The following is a 19626-nucleotide window of genomic DNA, read 5'->3' on the forward strand; positions in this document are numbered from 1 at the left end:
AACTAAAAGCAAGCACAGTCACAGAAGCGAATAGCATCAGTTAGAATCAAAGAGGGCACACATTTTCCTACTATCAATTCCTGTTCTTCAATATTAAATATAGTCATTATAGGTAATGAAGTTGTTTTTTAAAATTATTTTAAAAAAGAATATTTATATATTCCAAAGATTATTATGACATTAAAAAGCCATTCCTTTATCAAATCATTGTGTCATTGAGTAAAATACCTCCAGAAATGTGCTGGAAAAGACCTTGGTGATCAAATAGTTCAACTTCCTTGTTGACTGACATAGAAAGCAAGATATGCAGAGACATAGTTGCCCAAGATCACCCAGAATGATAATTCAAGCCCAGTTCTCCTCTTTCAAAATTGCCTTCAGAAGCACATGAGAAAACTGCTCATTACGGGAGAGCCAGTTTTTGACCAAAATAGAATAACACATTTTAATCACTACCTCACTCATGAGACTTGCTTCCAAATTAGTTGGGGCTTAAATTATTTTTATTATGGAAATTTTCAAACATATACAGAAGTAGAGAGAAAAGGATAATAAACCCTAATGTATCTATCATACAGTTTCCACATTATAAACATTTTGTTAGCCTATTTAATTCCCATTTCTATAGTACTACTGCTGCTACTATTGCTGCTGGTGGTGGTGATTTTGCTGATATTAATATATTTAATATTTTTAAAGCATCCCAAATATCACGTCATCTAACTTATGTTACTAGTTTATTATGCATCCCTGATGTATGAGGACACTTAAACACAATTATACAATTATTATACTACAAAATTAACAACAATTTATTGACATTATTTAATACCCGGTCCATATTCAATTTTCTTGATTTCTTCAAAAACATTTTTTTAAGAGTTAGTGTGTCAGAATCATGGTCCAAACAGAGTATTCACATTGCATTTGGTTTCTTATATTCTTAACTCTTTTAATCTATAATAGCTGTTCCCATTTTATTTCATTCGTTTTTCTTATTTATTTTATTGTTAATATTATGTTTGATCACTTAAATCATAATTGTATCCATTTATGGGGTACCATGTGATGTTTTGATATACGTATACAATGTAGAATGATTAAATCAAGGTAATTAACATATCTATCACCTTGCTTAGCTATCATTTTTTATGGAGAGACCTTTGAAATTTACTCTCATCATTATTTTGAAATTTACATTTTGATATAATACCCTGCTGTGCAATAGATCTCAAAAACTATTCCCTTTCTGTCTCTGAAACTTTGTACCCTTTGATCAACAAGTCACCGTTCCCTCCCTCCCTGTCTGCACCCCCTGCCCAACTGCTGCTAAGTGTCATTCTACACTTTACTTCTACTAGTTCAGTTTTTTTAGATTCCACATATAAGTGAGATCATGTTGTATTTATTTTCTGTGCCTGGCTTATTTCACTTGGCATAATGTCTTCCAGATTCATCCACATTGTTGCAAATAACAGGATTTCATTCTTTTTAAAGGCTAAATAGTATTCCATTGTGTATATATACAAGATTTTCTGTCTCCATTCATTTGTTGATGGACATTTAATTCCATACATATAATTTTGGATATTCTACTTTTAGATGATGTCAGCCCTGATTTCTTTCTTTCTTTTTTTTTTTTTTACTTTTGAGACAGTGTCTTGCTCTGTCACCTAGGCTGATGTGCAGTGGCACAATCAGAGTTCACTGTAACCAACTCCTGGGCTCACAGGCTCCTCCCACCTCAGCCTCCTGAATAGCTAGGACTACAGGTCCATGCCACCACTTTTAGCTAAGTTTTGATTTTTATTTTTTTTGTAGAGACAGGGTCTTACTATGTTGGCCAGGCTTAAATTTAGATTAACATTGCAGATGCTCAATAGCCTCATGTGGCCAATGACTACTGTATTGGACAGTACAGGTCTGTTTAGTCCATTTAGTGTTACTTATAAAGGAATACCTGAGGCTGGGTAATTAGCAAAGAAAACAAGTTTATTTGGCTCATGGTTCTTCAGGCTGTTCAAGAAGCATGGTGCCAGCATCTGCTTCTGGTTGGGTACCCAGGCTGCTTCCACTCATGGTGGAAGGTGTACAGCATGTACAGAGATCACATGGTGAGAAAAGAAGCAAGAGAAAAGACAAAGGAGGTGCCAGGCTCTTTTCAACAACCAGCTCTCTTACAGGAACTAATAGAGTAAGAACTCACTCACCCCCATCTCAGGGAGGGCATTAATTTATTCATGAGGGAGCTGCCCCCATAACCCAAACCCTTCCCATTAGGCCCACTTCCAACATTGGGGATCAAATTTTAACAAGAGGCATGGAGGGTTCAAACATTCAAACTATCTCAAGATCCAAAGCTTAATTCTCTTTGTTGTTTTAATTTTCCTTTAGCTTTTTAAAAATAGGGTCATTTAAAAACTAGGGTTATAAGTATACTTATCTTTAAGATCCACATAACTTCTCAAGATTTATTTTAAAGACAGCAGCTGCCTCCATACCCTATTTCCTATTTGCCACCATTCACAGTCCTCCAGAAGTAAAGACTTTGGATTCTTCCAGCTATTTCTTTTGGTATTTATCTTCAAAATTATAAATAATAGGCTTTTGGTGTTATGTCTTTATTATGGGAGAAAAGATTTTTGTTTCTTTCACTCCTTCCTCTGCCTCTTCCCCATCATACATGTAATCACTCTCCTGGTCCTCTTCCCCCTTAGACCCAATGCAGCTAAATCATAATTTTGGTCAGAAAATTCAATGTTCAGCAATATGATTGAGGTCTGTAAAACACTATTCATGCCTTAGTCATATGGAATATAATAATTATTTTCTTCTCTTTCACAAACTTTTTTTTTCCTGCTGGAGTTAATAATCTTGTTTTGTTGTTTTATTTAGATTTTTATGTATGCATCCAAACACAAACTCACTTACCTGGGAAATGCAGCTTGATCTTTTGCCTGTAGTATGAGTAGGTGAGAACTTGTTAAAGGAGCGGTGTGAAAAGAAGAGCATCTAGAAAGAGGGAAAGACATATGCAAAGGCCCTGTGGCTAGAGGAGAATGGTAGATGAGGAACCATGAGGTGGCCAATGTAGTGCAACTTGGAGACCGAAGGAGAGAGAGGTGGAATAAACCACTGGAGAGGCGGAAAGGGGCCAGGCCATCCACAGTGTTTACAGGCAATGTTGATGGCTTGGTCTTGATCTTAATTATAGTTAGAAGAAACTCATTTAAGCATTTCTAGCAGGGGAGAAAAATAGTCAGATTTAAACTTTTATCTCCATTTGTGTATTCCTTTATATTTTTATAATAATGCTCTATTTTGATTAAGTCAGTCAGGATCTTTTCTGTTGTTTGCAATCAATAAACTTCAACTGATTCAGGAGCTTTCTTGCCTGTGCATTTTGATGTCAATACCCAGTTGGACTAGATTTCTTTATACTGGGTTCTGTTTTGTTATGTTGCCTGGATATTGCCTAGAGCTACAAATATATGGTTCAGAAGATTCTTTTATATTTGTAGTAAATAGTTGTTTTTGATTTCCTTTAGTAGTTGTTATGGCATTCAAATTAATTCACAGCTGTCATTTTTTAGGTTTTTAAGTTAAACCTCTTTTCAATGTGCCTTTTATTATGTCAAAAAGTACTTTGATTTGTTTTCTGGCATGTTATCTCTTTTAAGTCCTAGAAACTCTAGGGATGACAATTTTCACTGCATGAGTCTGCTGCAATTCATTTGTTTTGGTTGTTCTAGTCATTCAAAACTTTTAATTTATTTGTAAAAGGGGTAAAAAATCATAATGTATAAGTATGCCTAGTGTCCTTCTCTTTCCCATAACCTGAAGATGAAATTTTTTTTCCTGCTCCCACTACCTCCTCTCCCTGTACCTATTATGCTGATCAGACCAATCAATGAACCAGGAATGGGGGGTGGGCTATTTCCAAAAGAACTGGAAGGTACTGAAAAATAAAAAATGCAAAAAGAAAAAAAAATTAAAAAATATATAATGCTACCACAAAAGGGAGTTCAGAAGGGGAATGAGAAAGCGGGAGTATCTGTGAACTTGGAAATATTGGGTAGCTGTTTTTTTTTTTTTTTTTTCCAGAAAATGAAGAGTGAAGAATGGAGAGAATAATTTTGGGCAGTTAACATGAAAGTTGGATATGGAGAGAAATGGGAGAAGAGGAATTTTACAATGTGAAACAGTGAGTTGTTTTGCGTGTGTGTGTGTGCGTGTGTGTGTGTTTTGTTTAGATCAAATCCTTTAAATTAACCTGAAGAGTCAGAATAGCCCATGAAGCTACAAGTCATTTTCTATAAATTAGCATGCCAGTGCCAGAGTTCTTCTTATGCTCTGGACATGGACAGGAAGGAGGGGGCAAATGAAATAGCTAATATTTCTGCATAAGGACATTATGGGTACATGACATTTGAGAGGGTATCCCAAGAGATTAAGGATCCAGAGAGTTGGGGACAGGGATAGGCAACATGATGAGAGATGCCAGGACTTTAAGACAAAATATAGCCGTTGAAAAATTCCCAGTGGCAAAGATAGTTTTGAAAATTTTAAAAACAGGGGTGTGTAATATTAGATTTAGGACTGTTTGCTCTGCCCTTTATGCTGTGATGAAATCCTTTGTCATCGCCAACATTGCCCTGGGGAGTCATAATTTATGAGACATTTGGGTTCACACAGGGTAGAGAGAAAATAATAGGAGGCTAGCATGAGTGAGATTGGGATTTTTGAAGCACATTTAAATTAGAGTAAGTAGTAATAATAAGAATATAAGTCCCTAAAAATCTTGGGAAGAGCATTATGGATTGGGGTCACGAATTTTGGAGGGATGACCCTATAAACAGGGAGGCAGACATGTGGGTTACAAGAATAATGCAGCTTTTTTCCATCATGATATCATTGTGGTTGTTTCTTTAGATGGTTTTCATTTCTTGACTGTTGTGAAAATCCTCCACTATCAGCGACTCAAGAAAGAATTTGCAAAGACATCCTTTCTATCTGGAATGAAGGGATAACTGAGTTCAAACAAAAAATCTGCTACACTTCTAATAGCAAAGTTGGCAAAATTACAAGATATCTAATTTTATGGGGCTAGATGGGCTCCCAGGGAAACCCAAGACTAAGTGCCTTAACAATGTACGAAGGGCTCTGCAGTCCAAGGGACAGCTAGGTCAGTGCAGCTGCGGGCAATTTGCAGGAGACTGGCAGTGTGGTGTGTGGGCCCCCAGGCACTGAATGCTAATCTGAGACCATCCCTTCCAACAGCTTTTGCCATTCATCATTTTCACATCCAGATGGCTCCTATTGTCTTTCTATTCTCTTTTTTGTGCAAAGTGGCTACTCTTAAATCATGGTATATTAGTGTTGGAAGCAATTTTATTATTCATATAGGAGTCCAATTACCACTCTTTATACAAGAGGAAACGGAAACCCAAAGTGGGGGAGATATCATGGTCAAAACTGCCCTGTTACTTTGTGTCACAGCTGAGACAAGAACATTTTTATCTCTTGAATGTCAGCCTAGTGCTCATTCCAGTTCACCAGAATTTGATAATTTTGGGGAAAACATATAGCACAGGACTTAGCGTCAAATGATCATGAATTCAAATCTCATCTCTGCTACTTAATAGCTATGAGATCTTGAGCAGTTTATCACCAGATTTCTCATTTGCAAAATGACGATAATAATGGAATCTCTATCAAGGCTGTCATGACGATAAATTGATATTGGTATTTAAAGTGTTTACGATAGTGTCTGGTACATAGTAAGTGCTCAGTTAATTAGCTTTTATCATTATGGCTCAAAATCTTTTCACATTAAAACATGAAGAATGGTTTTTTTTTTTTTAGGAGGGAGGGCCAAAGAAGATGATGTTTTGTTCATGAGCATCTGCACAGGCAAATTTGACATTATATACGGTAATAGAATAGTTCAGTGCAGTGATCAAGACTTGCCAGCCTAATGGTTGTAAATGCTTTTCTATAGCTAACATTTTGCCAGACAGTAGGGAGAATGAAAATATTTCAGTTTTTAAATACCGTGCTCCCTGTTGGCATCTGGCACACATTCATTGGTAATGGTAATCAGTGGACCCTGTCACCAACTTGAGGTGCCAAATGTAAATAAAGGAGACTTTTCAAATTCATAATACTGCGTATATTTAAGGATCAGTTTGATTTTTCAAGATTAAAAAGTTGGCTTCAAAATAAAACAACATTCAATCTTTCTGCAACTTCAGAGGATAGTGTGTGTATGCACAAGCTTTCAGATTTTTAGAGGCATAGTTAATACATTGAGAAATCTAAAAAATAAGTCACATGATAGTAAGCAACTCATAGTCCTACCTTAAATTGATGCACTAATTGTCAGTTGACAACAAAAACTTGAAATCTTAGAAAGTCATTAGTGTCTAGAACATAATGGAAAATATATACACTAGGAAAAAAACAGCCAAACAACAATGGTCTTTGGGATACTGACATTTACTCTCTGAAAGGGGCGGCCTTGCAAAAATAACGGGAAAATGCCTAATCCTACAATTTCCCCAGTAACGGATAAGGATCAATCGTATGAGTTCTGCTTTGTACAACCTCTGAAAAGAGCTGAATGAACAGAACAGAGATGTAAATCTCTCTCCTTCAAAATTGTTTTTTTTGAGAATCTGCTTTTACGGAGCTCCTGAGTGAACAGCAGAAGAACGAGCTACAGCCTCAACCATACCTCGAGGACAGAGTCACATCTCCTGTGATAATCCCTTCTCCAAGGAAAGGCAGGAAACCAAGTTTGGACTTTGACATCCTTGCAGTTTTTGTTACCTACCCACTGCCTGCCGCTTTTGTTATCAACTGACAGCCGTCACTATTTTTTTTCTCTCTTCCTCCCCCTTAAAATCAGGGAGCCACTTGGCCTGGCTGCTGGCATCTCCCTTCTCTTTCTCTGGGATGCTGCGCCGCTGTCTCTCTGCTCTATTCTCCCCCCACCCCCGTTTTTTCTGTCCTTCTGAAGGGTAAAATAAACTTTTTTTTTTTACTTTTATAACTTAATCTCTGCATGAGAAATCTTTCTCCACCCGCGTCATAAGCACCTACGAAGCATTCCACCTTAACACTCTCTACTGAAAAGTGGTTTTTTTCCATGAAATTATAACATCTTTACCATTATTACAGAAGTTCAATTTTCATAACAATAAAAGCCTAAGGCAGGGTTTTCCACAAACTAATTGTAGACAAATTACATTAGGAAGAAATTTTTAAGATGCAAATTCCCTGGTTCTACCCTAGAGATTCTATTTCAGAAAGTCTAGGGTGGGGTCCAGTACTCTACTTGCTTAAAATTTCTTCTCGTGATTCTTGGACACCCTAAAATTTGAAAATCATTGTCTTAATGGAAGTCCTAGTTTGGAATTTTGTTAGTTCAAACAAAAATATGACATGACGTAAGCAAACCTAACATACAAAAATCCTAGGACTAAAAATGACTAGGTAACAATGCTATGCATTACTTAAAGATTTCTTGTTTTACAAAAAAAAAAAAAAAAATAATGTGATTTTTAAAAAGTAGTGATTTTTATGCATATATGATGATTCTCTTCATCAAATTCAAATTTGATTAATGCCCCCAAATAAAACACTATAAAACAAAAACAAGCAACAAACTTCAATACTCATCTTAAATCTGATCTTATCTATGATGTCTTCTTCTGAGTTCAGATGTCCTCAGTATCCAAGCCATGTATCATGTACAGCTTTGTAATATGGGCATTTCCACATGTCTATAGCTTGTCTTCCTACAAATATTTTCAGCACTTCCTAAAAAAGGACTATATTTGCTTGTGTTTTGTGTGTTTTTTTCCTTCTTCCTTTACTTCCTTCCTTTTTTCCTACCATTATTAATTTATTCATCAAAGAACTATCAAATGTCTGTAGTAGGTTCTTGCTAAGTTCTGGGTGATAAAAATCATGAATAATCACAGGGTCTGGTATTTAGTAAAAAATATCATGGAATAAATGAATGAATAAATAAAAAAGAATATATCTATTCTAAAGTGCTTGGATAGACATAGATATGTAAACCTTTGTGCATTAGCTTTCTAGGGTTGCTATAACAAGGTACCACATGCTGGGTAGCTTAACCAACAGAAATTTATTTTCTCATAGTTCTGGAGACGAGAAGTCTGAGATCAAGGTGTTGTCTGGGTTGGTTCCTTCTGAAGGCTCTGAGGAAGAATCAATCCCTTTCTTATTTCTTAGCTTCTTGTGGTTTGCTGGCAATCTTTGGTGTTCTTTGGGTGTAGAAGCATCATGTGTATCTCAAACTTCATATTCACGTGGCATTCTCCCTATGTGCATGTCTCTGTTTCTAACTGTACTTTTTAAAGGAAACTAATAATATTGCATTAGGGCCCATCCTAATGACTTTATCTTAAATAATTACATCTACAACAATTCTATTTCCAAATAAGGCCACATTGTGAGGGACTGTGGCTTACAACATCAACATTTTTATTTTGGGGGGATACAATTCAACCCACAGCACCTTGCAATAAAGTTATCTTTAGTATGATGAAAAGGGAATGGATTTGCAGAAGCAAGTGGTAAGTTTTACCTGTTGAAGATCAGACAGTCTTTTTAGGCACGGGGAGGCTTGGCACAGTGCTTTGTCGTGGTAGGCACTCAACAAATGCAATTGATTGCATTTCTTAATTGATCTGGTATTCAAAAGAAACTTGTCTCCAAAACCATTTGTACCAAGAAAATTTCTTAGAGAAGGAAAGCTCTATGTTTTAAATATTTATCCCTGTGTTCAGTTTTGTAGCTCAAGATAGTAACATTAGTGCTATTTGTAAGGAAGATTGGCTTTGCAAAAGCAGAGTTTATTCTTATCTACTCCTGCCTGCTTAAAAAGTAAAATAAAATCATATCCCTCTCTAATTTCCAAAAATTTAGAGGCTCTTTTAATTTCTTGAGTTTTTTGAGTATCTTAGATTAATCAGTCTAAGTATTTTTTAAAGATAATGTCAGGTTGTAGCAAAATGTTACACTAGGCTATGGGTCAGGAAGATGTATTCAAATTCTCAAGTTACTTTCCCTCTGTCTTAGTCTGTTCAGACTGCTATAACACAATATCATAGACTGAATGACTTATAAACAACAGAAATTTACAGTTTCTTACAGTTCTGGAGATTGGGAAGTTCAAGATCAAGGAGCCAGCAGATTTGATGTCTGATGAGGACCTTCATCCCCCAAGACGGCTGTTCTTTCACAGTAAGGTCACATGGGGGAAGAGATGTGGGGTCTCTCTAGGGTCTGTTTTTATAAATGAACCAATCTCATTCATGAAGGTTCCACTCTCATGACCTGATCACCTCCCAAAGCCCACACTTTCTAATATTATCACTTTGGGGGTTAGGATTCCAACATATGAATTTGAGGGGACATAAACATGCATCGCATTGCACTCTCTTAGGACTCAATTTCGTGATGTGAAAGATGAGGGTATGAACTATATGGGAGGTTTGGAAACTACAGTTCATGAGCCACATCCAGCCAGCTGTCTGTTTTTATAAATAAAGTTTTATTGGAATGTAGCAATGATCATTCATGTAGGTGTTGTCTATAGTTGCTTTTGGGTTACAATGGCAGGACTGAGTAGTTGCTACAGAGATAGCATGGCCTGCAAAGCTAAAATATTTACTATTTGGCCCTTCCAGAAAAAGTTTGCTGACTCCTGAATCATATGATTGTGAAGGTTCTGCCCAGTTCATAGCACTTTATAGTTGAGTGCAGGGTCCTGTCAGAGGGTATAAAAGGGAACTTAATTTAGATTAATGTGAAGGGGCCTTGGATATGTTTCAATAAAACTTTATTTATGAATACTGAAATTTGAATTTCATATTATATTCAGATATTATGAAATATTATTCATCTTTTGATTTTTTTCAACGATTTAAACATGGAAAATTCATTCTTATCTCATGGGCTGTACAAAAACAGTGGTAGGGTGAACTTGGCCAGTGGGCCATAACTAGCAGATTCCGATTTTAGTCTTCACATCCCTTGTGTATAAATTGGGGATATACTTTCTTTACCAACCATCCAGGGAGGTTATGATCAAGTAAGAGACATTTGTCCTTGAAAGTTCTTTGCACACGACAATATATTCAGATGTAAGATACCATCTTTTTATATTCACGAGAATTGTTGAATTATTCACAGTTATGGGATACACAATTCTCCTGGGAGTTGATGAGAAATTTATCTTTTCCATGAATAATTTTTGTTAAGGAAAGAGAAAAATAGAAATGCATTTTGAATATGTAACAGGTTCAAATATGATTCTATTATTCCTAATACTCCTAGAACATTGGCTGATAAATCAAGTAATTTCCTAAGCACAGAAGGTTTGCGGCTGATTACATCAACTTGGAAATCTTACCGTACTTTATTTTTACTCTTCTCATTAAGCTTATCATTTTCTACTTTATGGAGTTATTAATAGTTTATTGGACTGACTGGACTTGTGAAGGTACAATCAGGAGTCAGCTTCATTATTTCCTTTTTTTCCCCTTTTTTAAAAAAACAACTTTATTGAGATATAATTCAGGTATCATACAACTTACCTATTTAATACAATTCAATGGTTCTCAGTATATTTACAGAGTTGTGTAACCATCACCACAATCAATTCTAGAACATCTTCATCACAGAAAAAGGAAACTCAGTAACCATTAGGAGTTATTTCCCATTTCTCCCCCCTCCATCCTCCCTACCCCACAACCCGCCCACCCCGGCCCAGGCAATCCCTTATTTACTTTCTGTCTCTACAGCTTCAAACTACACTCTTGGGGTCAGTCTTCCCTAACCCAAAAGATTTCTTAGGCAAATCTCAAATACTTTCAGGTATCAGAACAGTCTCCATTATCAAGCATTGGGAATTTTAGTCAAGCCTTAATCAAAACTCTAATCTCATCCAAGTCAGTTTCTATCTATCCACCCCTTTCCTCCTCAGCCTGCCCACGGGTTCCCCAGGCCCCCAGTGGGGGCGGGCAGCGTGTTCATTCTCGCCTCTTCTCCTCCATTCACTCTGTGCTTCTTGTTCTTTTAGAGTTGAGCATTGAGCGTGAGAGAGAGAGAGAGAGAGAGAGAACGTGTGTACCGAGTGTGTGTGCTGAATTTACGGAGAAAGGGCAAATAGGATTTGCCTGGTGCTGGTCAGTTTGACTGCTGGTGCTTTCTTTCATGACAAGAGTGACCTTTTGGCTCTTCCTATCAGGGGGCACTTGTAAGAACTCTTTGGAACCTCATGAGGAATAAGTGCTGCCGTTTTAGGCTCTCGACTTCCCCTGGGCTCCTGCCTGTTGGCCGGGCACTGCTGGCTTCCCCTCACCCTGCAGCAAGTCCTTGCAGGAGGGCTCCGCCCGGCTACCTTTATAGTCAGCACGTGCCTCTCTCCTCCCAGACACCCCGAGTGCGTCTCCCCCAGCCTCCCTGAGGATTCTCCTGCTGATCCTTCCAGTGCCTTGAGGAGAGAGAGAGAATAAATGTCAGGGTACTCTCCTCCCGCCAATACTCTTCACAGTGCTCTCTCTCTTCCTTACTGAATCTCTGGGCTTCTTTGGAGGTCTGTGATGAAGTAAGAGTAATACTACTGGGCTGGCTGCGTTATCATGTAGCATGTTCTTTGGGCACGTGCCTAGTGCGACTGTGTTGAAAGTGTGGGCATTAATTACCCATAATTGTCAGCATTGGGTCCCCAAGAGACAACGGGAAATTGCTGTTCCTTTTGTGTATGGCTACTTTTTTACCATGCCTGATTTCCCCTTACTGCATTCATAAGCTATTTGAAAGAAAGGCCTCTTTGAATTTTCCTCAGTTTTATTACTTGATCAGTGACTGTGTGAGTAGACATTCAGTCCCCCCAAATGACTAATTAGATGGGGATTGAAGTTAATGGGTAATTCGGTCATTCAATATTGAATGACTACTATGTGCCGAGTTTCGTAGTAGGTGTTGGGGATACAGCAGTAGACACCAAAAAGACAGCCAAGGACTTCAAGTCTTCATTTTAGTGGAGGAGATATATAGTAGACAATAACAGAAATCTGAAATTAATTTCAAATTTAAATGAGTGCTATGAAATGAAAGTATGGGGTCCTGTCAGAAGGTATAAATGGGAATTAATTTCTATTGCGTTGATGGGGATCTCAGGATGTGGTATTTAATTTGAGACTTAAAGGATTTATCATAGTTAAGGCAGGCCAGGAATAAGGGAAGGGCATTCCAAGCCAAAGAGATAGCATGTGCTACAGCCCTTCTGCAGGGGAAAACTTGGTGTTTTATTGGAAGCTTTGAATGGAATAAAAGAAGATGAGTGTGGCTGGCAGATTGTGAGCTGGGGGGAAGAGTGGGGTGAGATGAGGATAGAGAAGTAGTCTGGGCCCTGACCATGCAAGGAACTGCAAGGCACACAAAGCAATTTGGATTTTATCTTAAGAGCAGTGGGAAGGCTTTGGAGGGTTTTAAGTAAAGGAGTGCTGTGTTCCCATTTTCATGCCCAGGTGATTCAGATTCAATAACTTTTTGGCATAGGGGACATAGATAATAAATACAGAAAGGGTCATTTATCGACAGAAGTCCATGCCTCAGTTTCAGTCTAACAAAAGTCCTGTAAGTCCTACTGCACTCAGTGAAGACATGCTTACAAAAACCTATTAGGTTCCCTGCTGCTCTGAGACTGGATTTGATCAGATGGAGCTGTGTTTAAAGGACAGCCTGTTTCTCGGCAGAAACATTTTGGTGCAATCCTGCAGATTTCAGATAACCTAATGGCGAGAATTCTGTTCTTTCAGTGGGAAACCATAGCAACATGCCACTTAGAAGGCACACTATATAATCTATCTGTTCTTCAGTTAGTATTTTGCAGTCCAGAAATAGTCATCATTGCCTAATGTGAGTATGCAAAAGGTCAGGCAAACATAAGCCCCATGACAGTGCAGTTCTCTCTCTAACCGTGGGGTGGGGGTGGGGAATGGCAACTTCCATTGGAGAAGAAGGATCAGGTGCATTGGGGCTAGGAAGGAGGAAGGATTTGGGGCCAGTAGCTTTGTGTCAATATAAATTGTAAGCCAGTCTTTAATCCCTAAGTACAAAGAACTGGACTATCATCCATAAAATTGCTCCCTTTCTAAAACCTTATACATAGACAAACTCAGGTGTTAATACAATTCTTTCTAAACTGCAAGATTTATGGTTCAGAACTTTTATGTCCTAGTACCTTTTGTGATGCCACAAACACATACCGCCTCTTCTGCTTTAGGTGCAAAATTATAATCCATAAATTCTTCAATAATTACAGGGAGGATTCAGGAATACAAAGGTCCAACGCTGCCAGCCTGGGATCTGTCAAAGCATAAAGGTTAAAAAGGTTTTTGCTAAAGAACAGGCAGAAATGGTAAGGTCTTTAGGGAAGAAGAGTCTAGATAGCTGGTCACAGTATAAATTTAGTTAGTATTTGGAAGGTGAAAAATGGAGAGCCACAGAAACAGAAGAGAAAAGAGAAAGGAAAAGGAAAAGGGTTTCCTGGGATTTCTACTCTGCTAGTAAGACTTTGGATTTTCTTTTTTTGTTGTTATTATTGAGTAATCACATCTTAAGGTGCCATTTTCTTTTCCTTTTTAAATCCCAATTGGAAATTTTCCACCTTTTTCTTCTCTGTGATCTCATTGGGTCTTGCATTTCCTTTTTGGTTTCTATTGCTTGACACGGGCACCATTTTGTAAAGTGGTTCCCCAAGCAGCTATCGCTAAGGACTCTGGTAGACTGTGTCCTACATCTCTCACTGGCTCCCTGATCCAAGCATTACAAAGCCTGGTTGCTAAGAATATTTACTTCCCACCCTTGTGGATTCATATCCCTGATTTGTCAAGGGCTCGCCAAGAAGACCTTTAAAGAGACTGCACAACTTACATATCCATGATAACATGGCAAGGCCTAGAGGAACAGGGTAGCACTACCTTAATGTAAAATGGGCATTCGCTGGGTGCTCTTAACCTAAAGTGTAGAGAGGGAAAAGAAGTCAGAACTCCTGGAAATGATGCCCAGAGGTAGTTAGTTTGCTTAATTTATGTATCTCTTCTTTCATTCTTTCACTTATTCAACAAATGTTCTTTGAGCACCCGTGTGTCAGGTGTTATGCTAAGTATTGGGGATACAACAGAAGACTGAATGGACATAGTCCCAACCCAAAGATAGCTCTGGGTCTGCTATGAAAACAAACAAATAAATAGGCAATTACAATACAGTGTGATAAGGACTTTGAGCCTTAGTCATGTAGATTTTGTTTGAGTGAGAAATGCACTTTTCTTGGATTAAGCCCCTGAGATTTTATGGTTGGTTGTTACTGTGACATCGTCTATCTTATCATAACTAACAGACTGTATCTGGATGAAGAGGAATTATACCTGCCTAGTCATCTCTTAAGCTTCTTTTTCATGCTTCAGGAAGGAAGAGTTATCAGGGGCCAGGATTCATTCTACAAACTGATCTCTATTTAGCCATAGTGTTGTAGAAATTGGCCTTTCCTTCTCTCTGTCTTACGAAGAAAGAAAGCTCAAGTGGGCATTCTTGCTGCTGACTTTAGGTTTAATGGAACCCTCTTGTGATTCGGCTAAATTTGGCAGCTGAGGAAATTTCACACCATCTATTCTCATAAAGCAAGTTCTGTTTTTCCCTGGCTTCAGCGGCCCTACCTAATGCAAATACAAGCTAATTTTTCCCTACTTATTGCCTTTCGAGAGCATCAAAGCTGTGTTCATTTGACATTAATGGTTTACGCATCCGATGCAACATTTTTAAGCAAGCAAATTACCTACAGCTGCCTATCAACAGGGTTGGGGCAAAGAGATTACACCTGAGAGAGGTTTGATTGAAAATGAAATTAAGCTGGTCTCAGAGAAAACACGCAGGCTGTCACTTTCTGCTCTCCGCCACAAGAGGGCAGTGTAAGAACACGGTTTACTCATTACCTGCCTGCACCGTGGCATTTAAGAATCTGGGTTTCAGGGTTTTTTTTTATTAGGAATCACACCAAGTACTTTGTGAAATTATTTTTACATATATTTCCAGGGATGAGAAATTTCAGAGCACTCTGAAAAAGAAAAGAGCCGGCATTTAGGAGAGTTATTTAATGGACTCAGTTTATATTCCCGGAGATCAAAGTGGAATTTCTTTAGCTGAAAGGTGGGATGAAGGAAAGGTAGGCTGGAGGAAGAGCAGGTGAATGAGTTTAAGCCCACAGCGGCCTTTGTCCTGTTTCTTCTACTTTTGGTGCAGTGCTTAATGTAGGATTGAAAACTTCTATTTGTAGAATTTGGCTTTCTTGTATTTTGTCTCTGACTGGAAGCAGTTCACACCCAGCAATCCTATAAAAAAAGATTCCTAAATCAGCACTAATTCAGCATATTCAAGAGCACCAACCACTAGGTATTCTGGAGTAGAAATGCTGAATCTGCCAGGTGTGGCCTATGAAACAGTGGATTCTGAGTCTGCCCATGAAAGTCTGTCCAGACTTCAGCCGTCTTCTCTCCCAAGTGAGGGGATTGGATGCGAGAATCTCCATGGCCTTTTCTGTTTGAATATCTGCAGTTCCACAATCTGCAACGATTACTCTGCTACTATTACTACTAATGCTACTACTGCTGTAAGTGACATTTATTACACTATTAATATGTGCGAGGGATCGTGGTAAGTGCTTCACATTCATTATGTTCTTTGATCTTCCAGAATAGGATGAGGTAGGTATCGTCAACTGTACTGTGTAGGCTAGAAAGCTGAGGATCGGAGAGTAGAATTGTCCAAGGTTACAAAGCTAGCAGGTGGTAAAGATCTAAATTCAAATATTCTGACTTCTGAGTCTCTATGCTTCACCACATCCACGTCTTTTTCTTCACTCCAGCGCTTGCCTCCTTACATTAGTCTCTGACATGCATATGCTTGGTGCCAGGCTAGAAGGATTACTCCCGTAGGCTGCTAGCCTTTTCCTCTGCCCATCCCCATTTCTGAGTCTCCTAATACCCTCTTCCTGGCTATCCAGATATTACTCATCCTTCAAGTTCTAGTTTATGCCTGTGCTCTTGCCTGACTGCTCTAGCCCATACTAATCTGTTTTTCCTCTGGGGTTTGATTGCATTTATAATCCGTTCTATATAATTTAGACTCAACTGGATATTGTCTCTCATTTTGCTCTGTGTTCTGAGTAAGTTGGTTTTGTCAACATTAACTACAGTGCAAGGCTCCTGAGGATGAAGAACACATCTTAGTCTTTTTAAGCTCCTGCTCTGAAGAGCACAGGGTTGCATAACAAGCCGGGGATCGATGATTTCTTGTTTGCTAGAGACAGACCTCGGGCAAAACCGATCTCTTGTACTTCCCCAAATTATGGCAGTCTCTGAGAAAAATAGTCTCTAGTCTTGCTTTAACAACAAAGATAAAAACAAAACAACAAGAACCTAAGAAATTCCAAACCTCCATGATCAATGTACTCAATTATTTCACAAGTTGAACAGCCAAATATAATTATCATTATTATTATACAAATAGTTAACATTTATAAGTTAATATATTCCAAGCATTGGGCTTATGTCTTACATGAATTTTACTTTTATACTTAAAATAGTACTGTGAGGAGGGTAAATCTCCCCCATTATAGACAGTATGACAGGTTTAGGGAGATTGACTTATTCACAGAAGCTCTCACAGAGCTGGTCAGTGGCAAAATGAGGGCTACAGCCCATTTTTTCTGATTCCAGGTCTGGTTTTCCTGAGTCTGGCCTCTTTGCACCATGTTGTGCATTAGCTTGTTCCTACCAAAGGCAATGCATGGATATTTTTCATCCATATCTCTCCCACTCCACCTAGAAAGGTGTCTAGCTTTCTTACTATTTTTAAATTTTTATTTTAAATCTCCCCCTTCTCTCCAAGTGTCCAGTGGGAATGTAGCCTTCCTCACTGTGCTTGGCTGAATTGGAGCCCCCCAAAGATGTCTGCACAGTAGTCCTCAGAACCCATGAACATCACAGATGTGGCAAATAAAGTTGGCAGATGTGGTTAAGTTAAGGGTCTTGAGATGGAATTAACCTGCATCACCTGTGGGCCTTAAAGGGCTCCTTAATGGTCCTCATAAGAGGGAAGCAGGAAGGGGAAAGGCAGTGGGAAGCTGTGTGATGCCGGAAGCAGGTATTGAAGTGATTCTGCCAGGAGCTGCAGCCTCTGGAAGCCAGGAGAGGTTAGGGACAGATTCTACTCAGGAGCCTTTAGGAGGAACTAGCCCTACCAACTTCTTGATTTCTGCCCCTTAAAACTCATTTTGACTTCTGACCTTCAAACTGTAAAACAGTAAGTTTGCATTGTTTTAAGCCACTAAGTTTGTAGGCATTTTCAAGGACAGTAATAAGCAACTAACACACTAATAAATAGTTATATTGGATATGCACACTTCCAGGGGCTGAGAAGCAGGATGGGGTTCAATTGCTGATACTAAACTCTTACTCTCTCCTCTTTGAGCCAGAAGAGGTGAATCCACCTGCAAGTCATGAATAAACAAGGGCCAAGGGCCACTCTTAAATGCTGTCCAGGGTCTGGGCAGTAATAATTGATCAGCACAGGAAAAATGTAATCAAACCCTCATTCCAGTGAGGTTTTTCTTTATTTTGACAAAGTGGGGAAAAGCTAATGGGACAAGACAGGACTTCATAATTTATTATGGAATGAGATGGGCTTACTGTCTGCGGGCTGTAATTAAGGTGTTTTTTTTTTTTTTTCTCTCTTTATTAGAATTCTTCCTGTTTGGATTTAAATGTCTGCTTTGGAGATAGCAGCAGCACCGTCACCAAAAACCTTGAGATTAGCATTAGAAGATGCTGCCATCTGACATTCTTAGGCTGCCTGCTTTACATTCCGTTTGTGAGCGGTGGAAGGTGAGTGTTACTGACTCTGTTTTGGGCACCAATATTATGCATTCTTTTAAACTAGGTGATGAATATCCAGCTGGGAGGCACGCTTGGTTTTAGAGGAGAATGAATAATGCTGAACTACTTGAGTTTGACAATGACAAACAGAATCCACGGTTGTTATGAGCTTTGTTTGAGGAGTTAGCAGGCTAAACTTTTGATGAAATCTTTTCTGAGGACACGCCAGCGAAGTCATCCATCAAGACTGCTCCATTCCATGTTGTCCCATCGTGCTTAGCTGCTAAATCAGAATCTGAGAATTGTGAACAACCTCAGGAAATCATCTGGATGCTATGTAATACAGTGATTAAGAACAAGGTTGTGTGTTCAAGATTTCTTTTTTTTTGTTGTTGAGACAGAGTCTCACTTTGTTGCCCAGGCTAGAGTGAGTGCCGTGGCGTCAGCTTAGCTCACAGCAACCTCAGACTCCTCGGCTTAAGCGATCCTGCTGCCTCAGCCTCCCGAGTAGCTGGGACTACAAGCATGCGCCACTATGCCCGGCTAATTTTTTCTATATAGATTTTTAGTTGTCCATATAATGTCTTTCTATTTTTAGTAGAGACGGGGTCTCGCTCTTGCTCAGGCTGGTCTCGAACTCCTGACCTCGAGCGATCCACCCGCCTTGGCCTCCCAGAGTGCTAGGATTACAGGCTTGAGCCACCGCGCCCAGCCCAAGATTTCTTAATGACTTACTACATGACTTGGACAAGTCACTTAACTTCTCTGAGCTACAGTTTCCCCATCTATAAAATGGGGATAATTTTGGTTTTTCATACACACAAAAGTCTTACCACAGTGTCTAGCAAACAGGGGCTAGTCAAGACCTTTTCCGTTATAAGTAGCAGGAATGCAATTCAAACTAGTTAAGCAAAAGGAATGTATTTCATGAAACTAAAAATCAAGGGTTAGACCTGGATTTGGCACTGAAAGATTCTAAAATTTAAAGAATGTGATTAGAAAGAGAGACTCATTTCTGAGATAGATTCTTTCCTTGCAGAGGGTGAGGAGAGATTGCTTAGCAACCCTGGGAAAGGAAAGAAACATTTTTCTCTAAGAATGCTGGCTGGACAGTCCTGGGGAGGCCCTGCCTTGGTCCTCTGTGCATCCCCGAACCCCAGTCACTGTCATCTGAAGGATGGACGTGCTCCGAGTGGTCAGGACTGCATCTCACGCTCATTCAAATTCCTTTTGTTTGCAAGAAACAGAAAATAAAATCCAAACTGCTTGAAACAACAAAGGAAATCTATTGGCTCATGATAGATTGGATTTCAAGTGAGGATCAATCTACAAACAATGTCATCAGGCATCAGATTTCTCCCCGTCCCTCCACTCTGTGTCCTAAGTCATTGTCTTATTGTCTGGCTCCAAACATGGCCCTGGCAGCCAGAGGTTCTCTCTTGACAGGGTCAAGATGATTTTACATCTCACACAACATGATCCATATATTAAGAGAGATGATCATATGCATCTCAGACATGACTAAGATTGTGGAGATGAATATTCCACAAAGAAAATCAGAGTATTTCCATTGGGAAAAGGGAGGAAAATGCTAGGGAGAAGTGTATTGTGTTAGCACAAACTCAGCCCAGATGACTGTAATGGTTTT

Source organism: Eulemur rufifrons, chromosome 10 (genome assembly GCF_041146395.1).
Source record: "Eulemur rufifrons isolate Redbay chromosome 10, OSU_ERuf_1, whole genome shotgun sequence".
In the NCBI taxonomy this organism is placed as follows: domain Eukaryota; kingdom Metazoa; phylum Chordata; class Mammalia; order Primates; family Lemuridae; genus Eulemur; species Eulemur rufifrons.